At 36.3% G+C, this 22,222-nt stretch overlaps 1 long non-coding RNA gene across 2 annotated transcripts in view; it reads left to right on the forward strand.

The window, feature by feature from the left end:
- The window catches only part of LOC144240380 (uncharacterized), a 145,532-nt gene that overhangs the window by 45,040 nt on the left and 78,270 nt on the right, over positions 1-22,222 (forward strand). For both annotated transcript variants that reach the window (XR_013337698.1, XR_013337697.1), the window contains exon 3: positions 12,490-12,546. This is a non-coding gene — a long non-coding RNA (uncharacterized LOC144240380). The remainder of the gene's footprint in view (positions 1-12,489; positions 12,547-22,222) is intronic.

Genomic DNA, 22,222 nt, shown 5'->3' on the forward strand with positions numbered 1-22,222 from the left:
GGTAATGAAACAAAAAAAAAAAAAAAAGGAAGAGTTTTCTGGAAGGATGTACACTCAAAACAGCAACGCATTTCAAACTTGGACACCTTCTGGTGTTCCCTCTACCTTCTCACCCATTCACTCCCCCCCCACCCAAAAAACCACCCAAAACAACACCAACAACACCAACAAACCCTGGTGTTTCTTTATCACTGTGAGAGTTAACAAGTAGCATATGGATTTTTATTTATTTGCCCACTAAATATTTATTGTGATTTGGAAGTGGACCTACTTGACATCATTGCCTGAAAATCCACTGTTGTAGATAAATTTATCTGTTAAAACTGTTAAAATGAAAAATGGGCTTAATTGTTAATACAATTTACTGTTGTGATTTTGAGTCAGTAGTTATACAATCAATTATATATATATATGTACATATATATATATTTCTGGAATTTAAAGTAAAAAGTACTCTCCCTTTATGACTCAGTGTTGGGATCATCCATATATTTGCTATGGAAAACATAACAGAAGAGTTTTATTCTTTCCTATATGATAACATCAGAGTACTGTATTATAGTAGGCTCAGAACAGAAGGCGTAGGTTTTAATCTGTATTAGATCTCTGGCTGGCTTTTTTGACTTTGGGAAATTCCGTTAATCTTGGTCTCAATTCCCTTTTCTGTAAAGTTGTGAGGTTGGAGTTAATACTGTCTGAGATATATTCTGCTATTAAAATTCTATTATTGAATTTGAAAACCACTAAAGCTTTCAGTGAGTCTGATTTAGGAGAGGAATGATATAACTTTTTTTTTTTAGTTGATAAAGTTTTTCAGTGAAAAAGAGAGTTTGTAAACCTCCTTGTATCTGTTAATTGAGCCATTTTTTACTTAGACATGTAAGTTCAAAATTTAGATCTGTTTTTGACTCCATAGCCAGTGGTTAAAAAGTATAATTTCTGGAGATTGCCTATGCTTCATTGTTTAGAATTTGTGGGACATGGGCATGGCCTGTAATGTCTTCATAGTCAGTTTACTCATCTGTCAATAGGGAGTAATAACAGCACCTGTAACAGGGATTCTGCGGGAGAATTCACATAAACTCTTAGCAAATGACTAGAACATTAACATGTTCTCAGTACACTCTGCTGTCACCAGTTATCCTAGACTATTATCCCTCCATACTTTATTAGTGTAATAATAGCCTCCTGGTTTTAAGATCTCTTCCTTTAAAATATGTTCTATGCATTCCTCCCAGTTTAGACTGACCAAAACACAATTCTCATAATTTTCCTCCCCTGATGAAAACCATAGCAACAGATTTCCAATGCAACCATAACCTGGCATTTAAGACTTTCATTAATATATTGGTTCAATTTGTCTTCCCAGTTTCATTCCATTACTTCCTCATATATAAAGGCTTTGCCTGAATGGAACTCCCCAAATGTCCATAAGAGCAAGTGCTCTGCTTGCCTCTGTAATGCAATTAAGAGCAGAGGTTATGGTACTACTTTATACCCCAGTATCAATCCAGGACCTGGAACACAGTGGGCAGGCGATGCTTGTTGAAATGAGCAGCCTCTGCTCATACTTTTTACTCCGAGAAGTCCCCTGTTCTTTCTTTACCTACATAATACCTATCCTTCAAGGTACCATTCAAATATCATGAGTTACTGCTATTCATAAGCTGGCTACTTCCTCTCATAGTAACATCATGTATCTATCTCATAGCATTTATATTCTGCTGTGATTATAATTATTTTTGTCATTATCTTATGTCCTAATTTTTCAGTGGCATTGAGAGCAGTGTACTATGTCTTATTCAATTTTATTTCCTGAAATGCCTAGCATTGGGCTTTGACTGTGTTAACTGCCAGTGGCCAGTTGTTGAGTGAGTGGATGTGACTAACAGAATAATATTATTCATTGTTTTGTCATCATTTTAAAAAAATGACCCTATTTCCATAGAAGCAAATTTACATTCCTTGTCAGGCTTCTGTGTCTCTCCATGTCTACTCACATCCTGTCCATGTAACATGACTTTAGGGAACTGCTGAAGTCCTATTCGTCTTCTCATTGTACCATGAACATGCCACATTCATTCTTACCCCCCTGTCCGTTTGCTGATGTTTCCTTGGTCTTGGCCTGAGTGCAGTCCTGTCTTCTTTTCAGCTCTCTAAACCTTATTTCAGGTCCCATCTCAGTTCCTGATTTCTCCATGGACCAATCCATTATTATCTCAGCAATGTTTCTTCTCTTTCACAACTGAAAGGAGGAATTAATACACTTAGTTTCATACTTAATCATACAAAAACCTCCCCCCAAACCCAGAACAATGAAACTGAGAGAAAATTTAAAAATGTAGTACTACAGGCGTGCCTGGATAGCTCAGTTGATTAAGCATCTGACTCTTGATTTTGGCTCAGGTCATAATCTTGTGGTTTGCAGGATTGAGCCCTGTGTGGGGTTCTGCAATGGCAGTGTGGGGCCTTCTTGGGATTCTCTCTCTCCCTTTCTCTCTTTGCCCCTTCCTCCACTTGCACTCTGTCTCTCAAAAATAAATAAACTTAAAAAATGGGTCGTACTATAGAAATTCTAATGTAGAAACTTGAGAGGAGCTGTTTCCATATTAACCCACTTATATTATCTATATTATATTATCTCTACAGATTATCATTCTTGACTACTAGTTTGAAAGATAGTCAACCAACTGAATCACCTCTAACAAATAGTATGACTTTATATATGGTGAGTGCTGATATTTTAATTCAGTAGAAAAATATGGCTTAAATTTGCATCTTATTTTTCATGTGTTTTAGTCTTCTTTTTTTTTTTTTAAATATTTTTATTTATTTCTAGGAGAGAGAGACAGCGCGAGCAGGGGAGGGTCAGAGAGAGAGGGAGTCACAGACTGAAACAGGCTCCAGGCTCTGAGCTGTCAGTCAGCACAGAGCCCGACGCGGGGCTCGAACCCACGAACCGCGAGATCATGACCTAAGCGAAAGTCGGACGCTTAACCGACTAAGCCACCCAGGTGCCCCATTCATGTGTTTTAGTCTTCTAAACAAGTTAGATATTAGTTAGGTCCTTGTGGGAGAGATCAAATATGGTACTCTTTGGACTTTCAAAGAAGCAAGCATAATGCTGATTGTGCTGGAGATTTTAATACATGAACAATATCTGTTGTTAGATGGGACCTGTTTTCCAAAATGCCTAGTTTATTTTAAATTTATTTCATAATACCTGACACTTTAACTTCATTCCATTCTTCCTGGTCTATTTGCTCTAAGTTACTGCCATACTTACAGTTTTTCTCTGCTCTATTGCCTTATAATTTACTGTCACACTTACTGGACTTCCCAGTAAATAAGGTAACTAAAGCTCTATCATTAGAGAAGACTTACACAGATACATCTTGGGGATAGGTACACAGGGTGGGAGAGGATTTGCTCTTTATATCACATCATGCTATTTTTACCTTTTGACAGAGGATGAAATGGGGTATAGAATAAATATTTGTTGAGTGGTCTATATAAAGAGTAGTGTGCTAGACCATTTATATATACCATCAAGTTTTCTCTTCTCAAAAAGTCTATGTAGTTGATGGTACTAAAGTACATTTATAGTCATGAAAACTAAAGCTAAGAAAGAAGTAATTTACTCAAGTCTTTATCCTTAAACTTGATCTCCAGTCTGTCTGATACCAAGGTCCCCACTTACAGAAGGAAATACGACAGTGGATCTACAACTTCAAGAAGCAGAAAAGTCACCCAAGGAACTTCTTAAAATACATAATACTGTGATCTATTCCAAAGAGTCCAGTTTGTTAGGGTTGGGGTAAGGCCCAGGAATGTTTATTTTAACAGACATAAAAAAGGATTCATTTGGAAAAATTTTGACATAAAGAATAGTTATGATAACAATAGCAATATCAATAACAACTATACAACTATACAACATATGGATCAACACCACACGGTCTACCAGTTACTCCACCACATTACTATTCCTCAGACATTGTGTTGTTAAGTATTTATAATAAATTTGTCATTTAATTCTCGTGACCTCCTTATGAAGTGTATATTATTATCATCTTCTCTTTCTGTGGGGAGGGGGGGAGCTATGGTCAGAGAGATCACATTGTTAGTAAATGGTGGAAATAGTGACTGTAAAGCCCATGCCACAACTCTAGGAAAGGGGCAGCTAAATGAAAGGAAAACCAGGGAGAATGCTGTCATAGAGCCCATAGGAAGAGAGCACAAGAGCAGAAGATGTCAGTGCCAGAGTTAAGTGGGATAGGTAATGAGAAGAATTCCTGGGATTTGTAAATGAGGAGGTCATTGCTGATGTTAGCAATATCAACTTGAATAAAAAGATGGGAGCAGTAACGGGAGTAGTAAGGCAGAATATAGAGAGCTAAATAATGAAAAAGATGTAAAAAAAATAGCTTAATTCCTTATTTTATGAGTTCCAATTAAAGATAAGGGAATGAGGAAGGGTTATTTTAGGGAGAAATGCAAATTTGGTGAGCATCTTAGAAAATATGGGGTAGTCATGAAATATTAAGAAAAAGGAACAATGAAGAAAGTGGATAAGAATAAAAAAGGTAAAATTAATCACAAAATTTTGGAGAAGATAGGATAGATCTGTTGGCTTTGTTTAGAAGCAATTATTTTTCTGGGATAAGAGGGAATAGGGGAAGGAGGAGCACAGTTGTGGATACAGGTGTAAGGATTTGGTAGAGATGGAGACATGGGCATTTGCATGTAGTGCAATGGAAAGTTAAAGTAGCTTTTTTTTTGCATTGGGAAAATTAATAGTTCCTTCAAATAAACTGGTGAAGATTTAGTATAGGTACTGTAGGGAAATAGAGTCAGAACTGATCAGAAATATATAAAAGGATTGTTGTGGGGTTAAAAGCCAGTTGAGGGGAAAAATTGTATCTTGTAATAGCGTCAGTATGCAAGACTGTGTACTTTTTGTTCAGTCGTGATCAGTGGAGGGAAATAGACACGAGGATTGGGTTCATCTTAGCTTAGGGATTTAGGAAAACAAGCAGTGTGGGCAGCAATGTCATGTATCTGAAGGTGTTGACAATAGATGTGTTGAAATGAAGGACTTTGGGGCTGGAATTTAAGGAAGACATGGAAGTTCACAGACTTGGAAGTAAGGGTGACCAAGAAATAGGGTTTGAAAGAGACAGTAAATCAGTAAATGGTAAAAATAATGAAAGAACTGGAAAAGTATGCAGTTGTGGTCTGAAAATTGGAATGAGTAGGGCCTACTGTATTTTACTATATATGGCAGCAACTTGAGAGGAATGTGGTTTTTTAGCTCCCACAATCCAATCTATCTTTCTCTTACTTTTAGGAAATCTGAAATCCTAATGTCAAAGGATGAGGTCTAATTTTGGCTTTGTGTTGTCCTTTCAGGTACTATAAATTGTATGATTATCTAGACGTTTATTCCCTATGTCTCCATCACATCAATTCCACTATCAATTATTCTTTGTTAGTCAAATTAGGACTGAAATTATTTATTCCTGCAATTTCTAGAATAATTATTGCAATGTGTAGGGCCATCCATTTGGTTTACCTGGAGAGCATGTTAAAAATGTTCATTTCTGGCCTTTCACCAGAATCTCTGTGGGAGTAGATCCCAAAGAATATTTTTAAGAAATTCCACAGGAGATTCTGACTCTCATGACTGTATTAGGTAATGACAGTTTCGATTGGGCAGAGTTTATTAGATTTTTATCCCTTGATTTGATTTACAGTTCATATTCACTATGTTTTTGCTGTTGTTTCCTATTTATCAAAGATTAATGCTGTTGGTGAGCTTTACAGTTCAGATGGAGAGGCAAGAAAGCAACAATTCAATCTTGAAATTGGTGCATTTTATAATTTTCTTTCTTCTCACGTTTGGAAAAAACAAAACCAAAAGAGAGACCAAAGTGGAGGAGATTTATAGAATTAGAAACTTGATGGAATGACTCCAAATAGTAGAAATGATTACAAGTAAAAGGTGTTTTGGAGGTTGGGTATGTGTAGAGAATGAGAGGCGAATGAAAGTTTTATTTCAGAGAAATGTGTTGTTGATGGTGACCACAGATGTGCTGTGCTGCTTTCATCTGCATTAAACATCTGGTAGGTGGCCACATATTTGAAACCTACTGCCCTTGTTTTTTTTTTTTTTTGTAGTTCTGTGATCATTAATAATAAGTGGTTTGTCTTGCCACCAAACTCTTATGTCATTAAATATTCTATACTGAAAAAATTTTAGTTTACAAACAAGAAAAAATCTTAGTTTTGGTATTTTGGTTCCTGAAGGCAAGTAGAACATATATGGTTTTTTTCAGCATCTGCTGACAAGTTTTCAAGGAACAAAGGCACAGTGCTGCATCTGAAATCTCCCCTCAGTGACATAGCAGTCAGCCTTCTGTATACTGGGGCTATGAATCATACAACAAGTGAACATACTTTTAGATGAAAAAATTCATCTCTTGCTAATATTCTACATGGTGAAATAATAGTCCATAAACAATGAAACTGTCCTTTTAAAAATATCATTTTGATGATTACAGCTTTGAAGTAGAGGCTGAAGTCTGGGATTGTGATGCCTCCCATTTTGGTTTTCTTCTTCAATATTACTTTGGCTATTCAGGGTCTTTTGTGGTTCCATAGAAATTTTAGGATAATTTGTTCTAGTTTTGAGAAGAGTGCTGATTCAATTTTGATTGGGATTGCATTGAATGTGTAGATTGCTTTGGGTAGTAATGACATTTTAACAATATTTATTCTTCCGATCCATGAGCATGGAATATGTTACCATTTCTTTGTGTCTTCTTCAATTTCCTTCATAAATTTTCTGTAGTTTTCATCGTACAGATCTCCTATATCTTTGGTTAGGTTTATTCCTAAGTATTTTATGCTTTTTTTTGTGCAGTTGTGAATGGGATCAGTTTCTTGATTTCTTTTTCTGTTGCTTCATTATTGGTGTATAAAAATGCAAACAAAACCAATTGGTTTTGTACCCTGAAACTTTGCTGAATTCATGGATCAGTTCTAGTAGGCTTCTGGTGGAGCCTGTCGGGTTTTCTATGTAGAGTATCATGTTGCCTGCGAAAAGTGAAAGTTTGAATTCTTCTTGCCAGTTCTGATTGGCACAAAAACAGATACATAGACCAGTGGAATAGAATAAAGAACTCAGAATTGGACCCACAAATGTATGGCCAAGTAATCTTTGACAAAGTGGGAAAGAGCATCCAATGGAAAAAAGACAGCCTCTTTAACAGATGGTTCTGGGAAAACTGGACAGCAGCACACAGAAGGATGAAACTGCATCACTTCCTCACACCATACACAAAAGTAAACTCAACATGGATAAAGGACCCGAATGTGAGACAGGAAACTATCAAAACCCTAGAGTAGAAAGCAGGAAACAACCTCCTTGACCGCAACTGCAGCAATTTCTTACTTGACACATCCCCAAAGTCAAGGGAATCAAGAACAAAAACGATTGGGACCTCATCAAAATTAAAAGCTTCTGCATGGCAAGAGAAACAATAAAACTAATAGGCAACTGACAGAATGGGAAAAAATAGTTGCAAAGGACATATCATATAAAGGGTTAATATCCAAAATCTATGAGGAACTCATCAAACTCCACACCCAAATCACAAATAATCCAGTGAAGAAATGGGCAGAAGACATGAACAGACACTTCTCCAAAGAGGACATCCAGATGGCCAACAGACACATGAAATGATGCTCAGCATCCCTCTTCATCAGGGAAATGCAGATCAAAATCACAATGAGATACCACCTCACACCAGCCAGAGTGGCTAAAATGAACAAATCAGGAGACTATAGATGCTGGTGAGGATGTGGAGAAATGGGCACCCTCCTACACTGTTGGTGGGAATGTAAACTGGTGCAGCCCCTCTGGAAAACAGTGTGGAGCTTCCTCAAAAAATTAACAATAGAACTCCCCTAGGACCCAGAAATAGCACTGCTAGGAATTTACCCAAGAGATACAGGAGGGCTGATGCATAGGGACCCATGTACCACAATGTTCATAGCAGCACTATCCACAATAGCCAAAACATGGAAAGAACCTAAGTGTCCATCAACAGATGAATGGATCAAGAAGATGTGGTTTATCTATTCAATGGAATACTACATGGAAATGAGAAAGAATGAAATCTGGCCATTTGTAGCAATGTGGATGGAACTTGAGGGAGTTATGCTGAGCGAAATAAGTCAGGTAGAGAAGGACAGACATCATATGTTTTCATGTATAGGTGGATTAGGAAGAACTTAACAGAGGACCATGAGGGAGGAGAAGGGGTAAAAATAGTTGGGAAGAGGGAGGGAGGCAAACCATGAGAGACTCTTGAATGCTGAGAACAAACAGGGCTGATGGGGGTGGGGTATAGGGGAAGGGGAGTGACGGGAATGGAGGAGGACACTTGATGGGATGAACACTGGGTGATATATGGAAACCAACTTGACAATAAACTATTTAAGGAAAAAATAAAAATAAAAATATCATTTTGAGAAGGAACTATATCTTAGATATATTTTCTTTATATTTGCATTGTGCTTTATTATATCTTCATTAACGATTTCAGCTTAACCTAATAAAAAGTTCTTTGTCTTCATCTCTTTTTTTCCTTCACCTTCTTCCTCTTCTTCCTCATCTTCCCCTCTTTCTCCTCCTCTTCTTCTTGTCCTTCCTTCCCTAGCCCCTTCTCTCTTTTTTTTTTTTCTTTTCTCTCTCTGGTCCCACCCCACCTTTCTCCTATACCACCCCAGCACTCTTGCCTCTGTTTCTCTGTGTATATAGGCTCATTGGCATGTCTGTTACGTCATGTTAGAAATCTTCAGAAAAAATTGCTAGTGTAATAATGGTAAAATTCAAGATTGTGTAATCTGAATAACATTAACAACATGGAATACGCCTTTCTTTGATGAAGAATAAATGGTTGGCAGTCAAAGATCATATAAATTATTCTTCACTTGATAAGAATTCATAAGTTAAACTTCAATATGAACCATGTAAGTTTCATCTCCCTCAGTGAATTACCATCATCTTGTTCCTTCTGCTTCTAATCCTAATGCTCAGGTGCATGGACTGTCTATATTCAGACTGTACTGCATGGCAACATCAAACATTACCATGCCATTGCTTCTACAAACACTATTTTGAATTCTCTATACTCTCCAGTGGGAAAAATATTAGGTTGGGGTCAGAAGAGTCAATATTAGCTTAATTTATTCATTTAATAAATTCTGTCCAATATTAGCTGTTTTTTAAAAAATGAATGTATAACCCCTCTTCTAAAATTCACAATCCAGATGCTCTATTCAGTTTGGACTTTGGCTAATAAAACTCATAGCCTGGCCCTAAGATATGTCTCTTGTATTTGTTTATATTTTAAGGATCATGCTTATTTAAGGAGTAACTAATCCTTGCCCTTGCCCTTGCTTTGCATTGTCTGATTCTAGATCTAAGCCCATCTTGACATTCTTTCAGTACTTTGGCCCTGGTTCTCCCATCTGAATTCCAAGGCCATGAATGAAAATATGCCAAACTGCCCTTTGTCTTAGTCCCAGTACATCTAAGTTTGTACTCACTGTGTAGTCCTTTCTTACTCTATAGCCATCCACCTTCATTAGGTGTGATTACTTCATACCTCAGTGATGGAAACATTCTTCTAAAATGAGTCTGTGATACTCCTCCCCAAATCCATTGTCTATATTGTTGCCAAATTAATAATCCTAAAAATACACTCATTGTGATACATTCCCTCGTGAAAAAACTTCACTGGCTCTATAATGCTTACAAAATGAAATTGATAGTCTTTAGTTCATAATTTTATGTCTTCATTCACAATCTTACTTATTTTTCCAGCCTTATCTTTAGTTCTTTCCCTACACAGCTTTTTTTTTTTTAAATTTTATTTCTGAGAGAGAGAGAGAGAGAGAGAGAATGAGCAGGGGAGGGTCAGAGAGACAGGGAGATACAGAATCCGAAACAGGCTCCAGGCTCTGAGCTAGCTGTCAGCACAGAGCCTGATGTGGGGCTCGAACCTACGAACCATGAGATCATGACCTGAGCTGAAGCCAGACGCTCAACAGACTGAGCCACCCAGGCGCCCCTCCTTACACAGCTTTAACTCTCACTTTCTTGATGCTGCTGAATTATATGTTTTACTTTTTTATTTATTATATTCTTTCTTCTTAGAATATTCTCCCTCTCTAATTCACTTGTGGAAATCCTACTCATTTTCTTAGGTTTAATTAAATTATATTTCTTCTGTGAGATTTTCTTAATCATTTTTGTAGGACCTTATGTCCTGTAGCTAAACTTCTGTGGATATGTTTTACTTATTTGGCACTCACAGATATTACTGTAGCTATCTTGAAACATAGCATATCTACTCAAGCAGATAGCAAAACCTGAACAAAAGAAATTGTTTCTTATATATCATGTATATCAGAGGTTGAGTATAATAGATGCATGAAAAGTATTTTTTAATGAAAAGTAATGGCAAATACATCCAAACAAGATACCTCCATGAGATAGTGAACAATAAATTAATGATAGTCATTCTTAAGGTATGAGGGTTGAAATTCATTGGTCTTTAAGACCATTTCCAAGGTACTCATATAATCTCAGTAGGGTTTTATTTAACTTTCAAAACTAATTCCAAGTAGCATACTATAACATTTAAATAGAGTTCACAAAAAGGGCAGAAGCAACTGTGTGACCTTTTTTTTTTTTTTTTTTTAGCATCTTGGGTTTTAAATTTATTGTTTCATCAAACAGTATTTCCAAGGTGGGAAAAAGTGCCTTTAGTTTGGTAAAAGCTAACTCTGAGTTTTAACTTTTTTTTTTTTGCTATTTTTTTCAATTTTTTTTTTTACAAATAGTTTATTGTCAAATTAGTTTCCACATAACACTCAGTGCCANGTGTGACCATTTTTAAATAAGGCTTAAGAATCGACCATCAGTTTATTTCTTCTTCCATCATTGTTTTTTAAAAAGTTTTGAATATTTAATTAATTAATTAATTAATTAATTTTTTAGAGAGAGAGAGAATGTGAGAGAGCAGAACATGAGAGACAGACAGGGGAGGATCATAGAGAGACAGAGACACAGAACAGGAATCAGTTTCCATGTTCTGAGCTGTCAGCACACAGCCTGATGCAGGGCTTGAACTCACAGACCTTGAGATCATGACCTGAGCTAAGGTCGGATGCTTAACCAATTGAGCCACCCAGGCACCCCTCCGCCCCTGCATTATTGTCGTTTTTCATTAAACTATATTGCATAAAGTCAGTGTTTCTTCACCCATGGTTCCAGAATGAGAAATATGTGAAGTAGATACAAACTTAAGCAGCCTAGAGTTATGCTTAGTCAAGCCCAGTTGGGTCAAGCTGTAGTCAACACAAAATGGTGAAGAAGAAATAGATTTGTTGTTCTAAGATTCTAGGTTTGGTTGTTTGTTAATGCATCGAAAGCTAATGCAGCAGTGAATAAGATACCGTGTCTAGTGGAGAAGAAAGACATTAAATAGGTGGTTACAAGTGTTCTTTGTACTTTGAGGAAATGGAGTGTTTCCACAAGTATGTACAGCAGGTTATTACACTATTCTGGGGGAAGAAAAAATTTGGGGTGGCTACTATTTATATATAAATCAATATAATTGAGCTGGTTATTATTTAGTATGTGTCACCCCAACTTCCATTAGAGAACAGATGCACCTGTGGGAAACTGTATAGTAGGAAAATCAGACGCTATATTCACAGAAGGAAGCAATTGCTGTTTTTTACCTTATGTAGTACTTCTACAGAGTAATATATTAATAAAGTATTAAATGGATCCAATTCTGTATTTTCACTTAACATGAAATTCTTATAGCTTCTATATGACAGGTAATCTCTATATGACAGGCACAAACTTATTCTGTAATCATAGAGAATATTTCTCTTAAGTTATAGATCAGAGAATTTACATTCGCATGGTTCTTGAGGTGACTTGTCTATCCAGTACTTCATTTTGCAAGCCAAGCAACTGGGGCCCACAGAGGCAAAGGTACTTTCCTAAGGCTCCCATTGGAGTTTAGGAAGGGTCATATATACAGGTCTGGTGTCCTGATATCTGGATCATAATGCCTATAACACTGAAATAAATGTTCTCAGACCTCTTAAAACTTGCTGTCAGTGTCTTTGGATGAATTTTTTAAAAAGTTGATTATAAAAATTGTAAGTTCTTATGTTGATTCAATTTAGAGGCAAAAGTAAATTTTAGGGGCTAACAACTTTTATTAACTCTAGGGCAAAGAGCTGATTTAGGCTGTCTATCAAATTTTCCTACATTTTCCTGACAACTCTGGTCATAATATACATTTTTATTTATTGTATATTTCATTATTTATCATTATATAATCATTTGTGTGATCACTCCATTAATGTATATCATTTATATAATTTTTCTTTTAGGGTTTATTAAAGCAGAGACAATGTGTCCCCAGTAAGTAGCACAGTACTTGACACGTGGTAAGTACTTAATACAGTTTTGTAGTATTAATGAACAGTCTCTCATCCGTTCCACTTAAGCAGAATGATCATGCTTCACCATATGGTGTGAAGTATGTCCCTTACTAAATGATCTCTTGCTGCCAAATTGTCAACAGAATATATTGTTTTTTCATGAACTCTGAAACAAATGGATTGCCTTTACCAGATTTTTATCAACAGATCACATAATGAATGTAACATTAAAACATAACATTAATAATAGCAGCAATAAAATCTAAATTGCCACAAAATTATTTCATTAAAATTTTATTTAGGAAGAAAATAAGGTTACACAGTGGCTCATTAAATGAAGATATATTCAAGTGTAATTAGTAGAATTACTAATAAAAAATTTCAACATTATTTGAATGCCTAATGCTTAAGATATGGCGAACTAAAAAGGCAATAATGCCTCTAATTTGCTATCTTGATATTTAGAAGAAATATCTGTTGTTGTTTTTCTAGGATGGCCTGATTGCCTAATTCTGATGTCTTGTATTACTGAGTTGTGTCAAAAAATAAAGTTTTAAAAAGAATAGTAGAGACTACTATTTTCCCAACATTTTTGGGGGATTCCAGAGCTAAAAGGATAAGAGGAAAGGGAACATCTACATGCAGCTGAGTAACTGCATTCCTATTCTTAATGTATGGGAGTTACCAGCTCTCCGAACGATCTTCACTCTTTTTTATCTTTATTTATTTATTTTTTGCTGTTTGACCTTCTGGATTCTTTAAGAAATTATGATGGGCTGTTTAAGAATGATGTGAGGCCCTTTGGCATCCAAGTTACATTGACATATAGCAAAACTCAAACCAACCAGAAAGTTTTATTATTAAGTAAGAGTGATACATATATACTTATGATTGTAAAGAAAAGTATGTCTTGCAGTTTCTGAGGAGGCCACCAACAAATAACATCTCTCTTTCCCATGTAGTTACTAAATGATTTGAGGAATGAAACAAATGAGTAAATATGTCAAGCAAAATATCCCCTTTGTCACTGCTAGAGGCCAGGGTGCAGATTGTGGCTCTAGGTCTGCTAGCCAAACGGGCCTGCCACCTGTATCCCAGTATTTGGGCGACTTCATCCATGTACAGAAGACACTGGGCGTGGGGTAGATCTCATTTCACCACACTTACCAGAGCTGGCTCCTGCACTACTTCCAGCATGAAAGAATGAAGGAAGACGAATGGTCTCTGCAGGAGGCTGGCTTCAAGAGAACGCAGGAGGGTAGAGGATGTCTAGTTATTCTTATGCTTCCAGTCAGAAAAAACATCCCATCTTTCTAGCAAGAAAGCAAGTAACAATAGCAACACCAACAAAGATGGCAGAAGTACACTCATTGAACTCTCTAAACACCAAGAAAGTAAAGAGTAGAGGGAAGCTAGCCTGGTTAGATATGATGAAAATGTCTTTAGTGGCAATATGCTAAAATTCCTGTCCCCAAAGAAACAGAGACAAAATTAGATATCACATCTTCCCCTTTTAAGAATAAAAAGGCCTCAGTCAAAAGTGAAAAGTAAGAGCCATTTCTGGCAAAAATATTTATTTTATATGCACAACAGGACTTGGAATCCTTCTATAGAAGAACAGTGAACTCCTGAAAAATCTATTGAAGGTCAAAAAAAGCCAATGTAATTCACTTTTAAAAAGAAGAGGTATAGTTAAAATATGCTTATCTAATTTTTAGATTTGTTACTCTATCATAAAAGAATTATGTGTAATTTAATAGTAATTGCATTTAATGACAAATTATACATTATTTATTTATTGTAAAAAATTTGGGAAGTATTAAACAGATGAAAGAAATGTATCTTATTCATACTTCTCAGAAGAAGCTTGTCTCCACATCTGTGTGTTTATTTATAAGTGTTTCTAGGTATTTTCACATTAGATCCAGCAGACTATGCAGTTTTGTGACATAAGAGTTCACATACATCTGTCTGGATAGGGAACTTACTCAGAAGGTTTTGGTGAAGAGACTTTCATGAAGGGACTCTATAAGAGAAGTGTGGTTAGGATTAAGGACAAGGGATGGTGGACATCAGAGGCTAGCAGCAACAGGAAGCTATTGGGTTCCAGGGGCAAAGGAAAGACATTTTGTTTTTCTGGAGCTCCATGGAAACTGAAGTGACAAGGAATCTATATGATGCGGTTTGTTGTAGTCAGCTTTGCAGAAGACAGATCAAGGAAGGGAATGGAAGAGAATGGATCTGGCAGAATGAGGAGCAAATGAAGAATACTCAGCACATTAGTTATTAAAAATTGCTTATTAGTAGATTTTTATGGCCATGTAATAATCTAAAATAACCATGCCATGTATTATAACCACTACCTTTTGACTGACTGCTTAGATTGTGTCCAGTGTTTTTGCTATTATAAATAACACTGCAATGCATATATTTCTTCATTTCTGCAGTTTTCTTAGAGAGAATTCTTGGGATTTGAATTATTACACTAAAAAGCATAGATGTTCTTAGGCCTCTTAAAACTTGCTCACAGTGTTTTAAAGCTATATGTATTATCATTCCTCCAGCAATGCAAGAGTGTGCTTATTTTTACTGCACGTTGTTGAACATTGCATATTCCCATAAAAGTTATTTCTTATTTTGATGAGAAATTTTTTCCACAAAAATCGCTTCCGCATATGTAAAATTTTTTTAGTTAAAAAACTTAATAGAGAGAGAGAGAGAGAGAATGAGGGTATGCACCAGGGAGAGGGGCAGAGGGAAGGAGAGAGAATCCCAGGCAGGCTCCATACTCAGTGTGGAACCCCCCTTGGATCTCAGTCCCAAGACCCTGGGGTCATGATCTGAGCTGAAAGCAAGGGTCAAATGCTTAACTGACTGAGCCACCAGGGGTCCCTCTGCATATTTTTAAAAGAAACTTTAGAAACTGAATCTTTCTAATTTTGTTACAACTTTTTTCGATGTGCTTTTTAAATTTTAAAACTGTGTCAGCATGGTGAAGTGATAATAGTGTGTTGTTGCTCTTTGTCACCGCTGTGCCAGCATCACTGATTTAATAATTCCATCTTCCCAGTGCTGATTTGGGTTGCTTTCTTAATTGTGTTGTACATGATTACATACAATGATATACGTTTTTGAGCTATCTGGTTTATTTCATATTTCAGTCAGTCTTTTTATTATTTATTTATTTATTTATTTATTTATGCCATATGACTGAATAAGAAGACCTGTAATACCAAGTTTTCCTGTAAAATATTTGGACAATGGGAAAGCAGTAAAAGGCAGCCTCCATGTTCCTAAGTAGGAGGTTCACCACCTCCTTCTTTAGCTTTCAGCTGTTCCCATCAACTTTAATGGTAATAATAATAAAATGAAAACAACAACACAATGAACAACAGCATCAATGAGTGCTTACCACAGGCCAGGCTAAGAAGCAGCTACCGCATCAGCTCAAACCACAGCCACAATGCCTCTCTTCTAAGTCAGGAAGGAATATATTGGGAGGCTGGAGTATTCATTACCAAATCTTGTGGATTCTACTTTCAAAGTCCTTCTTAAATTTCCCCACTTATTTTTACTCTCACTTCCACCATATTTTTTTGCTGGAGTAATAGAGCAGGCATTTTCAGTTCTCAACAGATTTGGTTTGATCTCTTAGTAGGCATGCTGTTTAACTTATCTATTAAAATTTTAAAAATTTCATTGACACTTTTATTTCCAGAATCTCCATTTGGTTCCTTATCAAATACATCTGTGTGTTTTTTATCCTCATAAAATGATCTTTATTCTTCATGGATTCTCTTGCCTCCTTGATCTCTATGAATATGTTAAACATACTTTAAAATCTCTTTCTGATCTGTTTGATCTCTATTTCCTTAGTATGAAGAATGAATTATCCATTTATAGCTTTTCCTAAACTTGTCTCCATTGGGAGTTTCATCTCTAAAAAGCCTGGACATTTCTTGGATTTTGCAAGTCCCCATGTTGCAGTTTCATTGTTAACAGGACCCTGTTGGGCCAATCAGTTGAGAATCTATATACTAGTTTCTTATTCAGTGTATCTGTGCCTCATGGATGCTGTGAATTTGGGTTTTATCTCTGTGCAAGATTAAGGCTTTGATTCTGTATTGTGGAGGATAATTCCTTCTGCCAATGGCCCAGGCAGGGCTTCTGTCTGTAAATCAGTTTGGAATTTCTGTAGTTCCTGTGAAGACTTAGTTTACAAGTTAGTTGCATAAATACCCTAGGATAGGGATTGCAGGATGATGTGATAAGACTCTGGTCAGTTTTGTGAGAACCATTCAAATTGTCTTCCAAAGTAGCTATAGAGTTTTGTGTTCCCACAAGCAATGAATAAGAATTCCTGTTGCTCCACATCCTTGCCAGTAATTGGTCTTTCAAGTATTTTGAATTTTAGCCCTTCTAAAAATATGTAATGCAATCTCATTGTTTTAATTTGTCTTATCTTAGTGACAGGCCATTGAGAATCTTTTCATATGCTTATTTGCCATCTGTATATCTTCTTTGGTGAGGTGTCTATCCATTTCTTTTTCTCTTAAAAATTTGGTTGTTGATTTTCTTATTGTTGAGTTTTAAGAATCCTCTGTATATTTTGGATCCTTTACCAGATATGTTCTCTGAGTCTATGGCTTGTCTTTTTATTCTTGTAACAATGTCTTTCACAGAAGTTTTTAAATTTAAAATTATTTTTAGTTGTGGTAGAATAAGTATAACATAAAATTTACCATTTTAACTCTGGGTTGCCATTTCACTTTGTTCTTTATGTGCTTTGATGCCCAGAAGTTTTTAATTTTATTAAAGTATAATTTATCAATTTTTTTTCATGGATCATGCTTTTAATGTTGTATCTCAAAACTCATCACCAAAAACAAGGTTACATAGATTTCCTCTCATTTTCTTCATGAAGTTTTATAATTTTGCATTTACATTTATATCTATGATCTATTTTGAGTTAACTTTGTGAAAGGTGAAAGATCTGTGTCTATGTTCACTATTTTGCATATGGATGCCCAAATGTTCCAGCACTATATGTTGAAAAGATTGTTTTTCCATTGAATCCCCCTTGTTGAAAGTCAATTTTCTGTGTTTGTAAGTCTATTTTTTGTCTCGCTATTCTATTCTATTGATTTATTTATCTATTCTTTAGCTAATACGATAATGCCTTGATTTCAGTAGCTTTATGGTAATCTTGAAATAGAGAAATGTGAGTTCTACATTTTTTTTCTGCTTCTTCAGTATTATGTTAGCTACTCTAAGTCTTTGCCTTTCTATGTGAACTTTGGAATCAGTTTGTCTATATCTACAAAATATCTTGCTGGGATCTTGATTGGGATTGCATTTAATCTGTAGATTAAATTGGGAAGAATTGATATTTGGACATTATTGAGTCTTACTATCCATAAACATAATCTTTTTATCTAATCCTTATGCAATATGCAAGGTAGAAAAATTCCGTGTATTTCTAAGCTTCTTTTTTTTTTTTAAGAAAGCCAACTACTAAGTCATTTTCTAGGGACAGCCTCAAATCTAACCTATATGCTTTGTAAAAATGCACGTATTAGTGTGTATATCATGTCCTGCCTGCTTGTTAAACTATAGTTTCCTTCTACTAGAGCTCATTAATACATATCTGAATGTTTTCAGAAGATTACATTTATTTTGTTTGATTTAAGGTACTTTACAGACTTTTTCTGGGGGCTTTTAAAGTGATCCTTTCCCCTAAGATTTCTGCCTTCTTCTGGATACTTGACTTTAAATTTGAGTTAAGATGTCATAATCTCAGTGAGGAGTCTTCTGACTCTTCAGTTAAGTTGATGTTCCCCAGTTTACTCACTGGTACTTGTATATTCTGTTTCTCACAAACCAGGCATGAGAACCTGAAGCAATTTGGCAAGAGTACAAATCTTTATTTACTTGCATTTATTAAAATTTATTTTACAGAGCATACAAACTCACCAACATTCCTTCACAAAATTGTTTTTCCATCCTTTGCCAACACAACTCCCAGCTTTTTTGGGATATGCCTCGCTTCTCAAAACAATAAGAAAATTTCCTTTGAATCCTCGGAACTGTTAGTTTTGTAGTCAACACATTCTGCTCATAGTTCAATGTGTAAATTAACTTACCTGCCATTCCTAAAGCACTCCTCATTTCCTCCTCTGCCCATTCTCTGAATCCCCATCAAAGAGCTAAAAATCATGACCTCAGACTTCTAGGGAAGATGGCAGAGTAGGAGGATCCAAAGATCACCTTGTCCCATGGATACACCTAGATAGCACCCACTTTGGTGTAAATACCCAGGAAATTACTTGAAGATTGACAAAACAGATTCTTCACAGTTAAATGTCAGGAAGAGGCCACATTGAAATGAAATGGGTAGGAAGGGTAAAGATGCAGTCAGAAGGCAAAATGGCATGCTGGACTATCTCCAAGAAGGAGGGATGCTGTGGGTACAGAGGGGAGGGGAGCAGACTCCACACTCAGCAGGTACCCACACTGGGAAGACAAATCCCTGTAATATTTGGCTTTGAAAACAAGAGAAGCCTAATGTCACAAGATCTTACAGTCAGTGGGGCTTCGCACTTAGAACCTTAAAAATCAGTAAGCTTGGCTCTAAGAGAGACAGAGTGATAAAAATTGAGTTTCTCCCCTTAAAGGGATAGTACAATGAACAGTCCTGCTGAGATATAACATAGAAGAGGCCGTTTGAAAAACACTTGGGGTATACAGTGAGATATATTTACTAATATCAGAGCATTTATTGGAGGGGCAGGGATCTTTGGGAGATGTCACCAAGAACAGAACAGCTGGTAGGCAGCATTTCCTTCCCCTTCTACCCAGCCTAAATACACAGGCACCTGCCAGAACCAGCTTAGCACAAGCACTCTCTCCCTAGCTTCCTGCAGAATATACCCTGCCACCGTGTTCTCCTGCGGACCAACTCCCTCCAACATACTCTTGGCAAGAGTCCATCAAAGCAGCACCACAAGCTTGACATTGTGCAGGCAGCCCTAAGAAGGGCCAGTACCACTCCAAAGTGACTTCTGCCTGAGGGAAAGGAAAGATACCCACACACCAGTCTGACTGAGGCCCCAGCAGTGGTGGGGGCAGACATCTGGTGTGACTGTAGACCCTTCTCATCAATGAAAGCTTCTCAAGGGACAACCCAGGGAGAGTCCCCTGCAGTTTGGTACTACTGCAGCTCTGGCAAATAGCTGATCTGACTCAACTCAAATCCAAGGCAGCCCCAGACTGGCTCACTAATAATACAGGGACAAAACACTGCCCACAACAGACAAAAAGAGCCATTACGTGACTAGACTGTAGGCAAATGCAGCTGAACCAGCACAGCAGGATGCGTGCAACATACACAGGAGACCTGTCAGAAGTGGTTCAGGTGAACACTGCAGGGCACTGCACGACTTCTTTTTCCTAAGGCCACTACTTTTCTTTTGTTCTTGGGGTTCTCTCTCCCTCTCTCTCTCTCTCTGCTCCTCCCATGCTTGTGCATGCTCTCTCTCTCTCTCTCAAAGTAAATAAATAAACTTAAAAAAATATTTAAAAATTTAGAGTGCTATATGCATATGATGTTACATAAACCTAATGGTAACCACAAATCAAAAACTGGTAATAGATATACAAAAATACAAAGAAAGAAATCCAAGTATCTCACTAAAGAAAACCAGCAACCCATGAGAGTAGAGAATAAGAGAATAAAGGAACAGAGAAGAACTACAAAAACAATCATAAACCATGTAGCAAAATGGCAATAAATACACACCTATGAATAATTACTTTGAATGTCAATGGACTAAATGTTCCAACCAAAAGTCATAGAGTGACAGAATGGGTAAAAAACAAGCCCATCTATGTCATACCTGTAAGAGACTCACTGTAGATCTAAAGACTTAGGCAGATTGAAAATGAAGGCGTGAGAAAGCATTTATCATGCAAATGGAAATGAAAAGAAAGCCAGTGTAGCAATACTTACATTGGACAAAATGGATTAAAACAAAGACTGTAACAGAGAGACAAACAATAACACTACAAAATCATAAAGGGATCAACCTAATCAAGAAAATAGAAATTTTAAATATTTATGCACACAACAGAGGAGCACCTAAATATATAAAGTAGCTAATAACAGACATTAAGGAAGTAATGGATAGTAACTAAAAAATAGTAGGGGATGTTAACACCCCATTGACATCAATGGATAGGTCATAAAAACAGAAAATCAACAAGGAAACAGTGGTTTTTAATGGCACGTTGGACCACATGGGACTAACAGATATATTCAAAATATTCTGTCCTAAAATAGCAGAAAGCACATTCTTTTCAGGTGCACATGGAACATTCTCCAGAATAGATCACATATTAGGCCACAAAACAAGTCTCAACAAATTCAAATAGATTGAAGTCATACCATTGCATCTCTTCTGACCAGAATGCTATAAAACTAGAAGTCAACCATAAGAAAAAATGTGAAGGGAACACAAATATGGGGGTTAAATAACATACTACAAAATAGTGAAAGAGATGACCAAGAAATCAAAGAGGAAATTTAAAAATACATGGAATATAATTTTTACATTCCATACAAATGAAAAAATACAAATGAAAATGAAAACACAATAGCTCCAAATCTTTGGGATGCAGCAAAAGCAGTTGTAAGAGAGTAATTTACGGCAATGCAGGTCTACATCAAGAAGCAAGAAAATCTAAAATAAACCTCCTAATCCTAATCCTCCTTTATGAGCTAGAAAAAGAACAAACTAAACCCCAAACCAACAGTAGGAAAGAAATAATAAAGACTAGAGCAGAAAGAAATGATATAGAAACTAAAATCAAACAAACAAAAAACCAGCGTCTGGTTCCTTGAAAAGTTCTACAAAATTGATAAAACATTAGCAGTCATTAAAGAGAAAAGAGAAGGGACTCAATGAAACATAATCAGAAATGAAACAAGAGAAACAACAACCGACAGCACAGAAATGCAAAGGATTATGAAAGAATATTATGAAAAACTCTGCCAACAAATTGGACAACCTAGAGGAAATTAATAAATTCCTAGAAATATATAATCTCCCAAAACTGAATCAGGAAGAAATAGAAAATTTGAACAGACTGATATCCATCAATGGAATTGAGTCAGTAATCAAAAAACTTCCAACAAACAAAAGTCCAGGATCAGATGGCTTCACAGGTGAATTCTACCAAGCATTTAAAGAGTTAATACCTATTCTCCTCAGAGGCACTTGGGTGGCTCAGTTAGTTAAGAGTCAGACCCTTGATTTCAGCTCAGGCCATGATCTCATGGATGTAAGATTGAGCCCTGCCATGGACTCCACACTATATATTATATGGAACTTGTTTGGGATTATATCTCTCCCCCTCTCTCTGCCCCTACCCTGCTCATGCTCGCCTCTCTCTCTCTCTCTCTCTCTCTCTCTCTCGCCCTCTCTCAAAATAAATACATAAGCTTAAAAAAAAAAAGAGAGAACTATCGGTCACTATCTCTGATGACCATAGATGCAAAAATCCTCAACAAAATATTGGCAAAATGAATCCAACATTACATTTAAGAAATAATTCACCATGATTAAATAAGATTTATTCATGGGTTGGGAGGGTGGTTTCATTGTTCACAAATCAATCAGTGTGA

The sequence above is a fragment of the Crocuta crocuta genome, unplaced genomic scaffold (assembly GCF_008692635.1).
Source record: "Crocuta crocuta isolate KB4526 unplaced genomic scaffold, BGI_CrCroc_1.0 scaffold247, whole genome shotgun sequence".
NCBI lineage: Eukaryota > Metazoa > Chordata > Mammalia > Carnivora > Hyaenidae > Crocuta > Crocuta crocuta.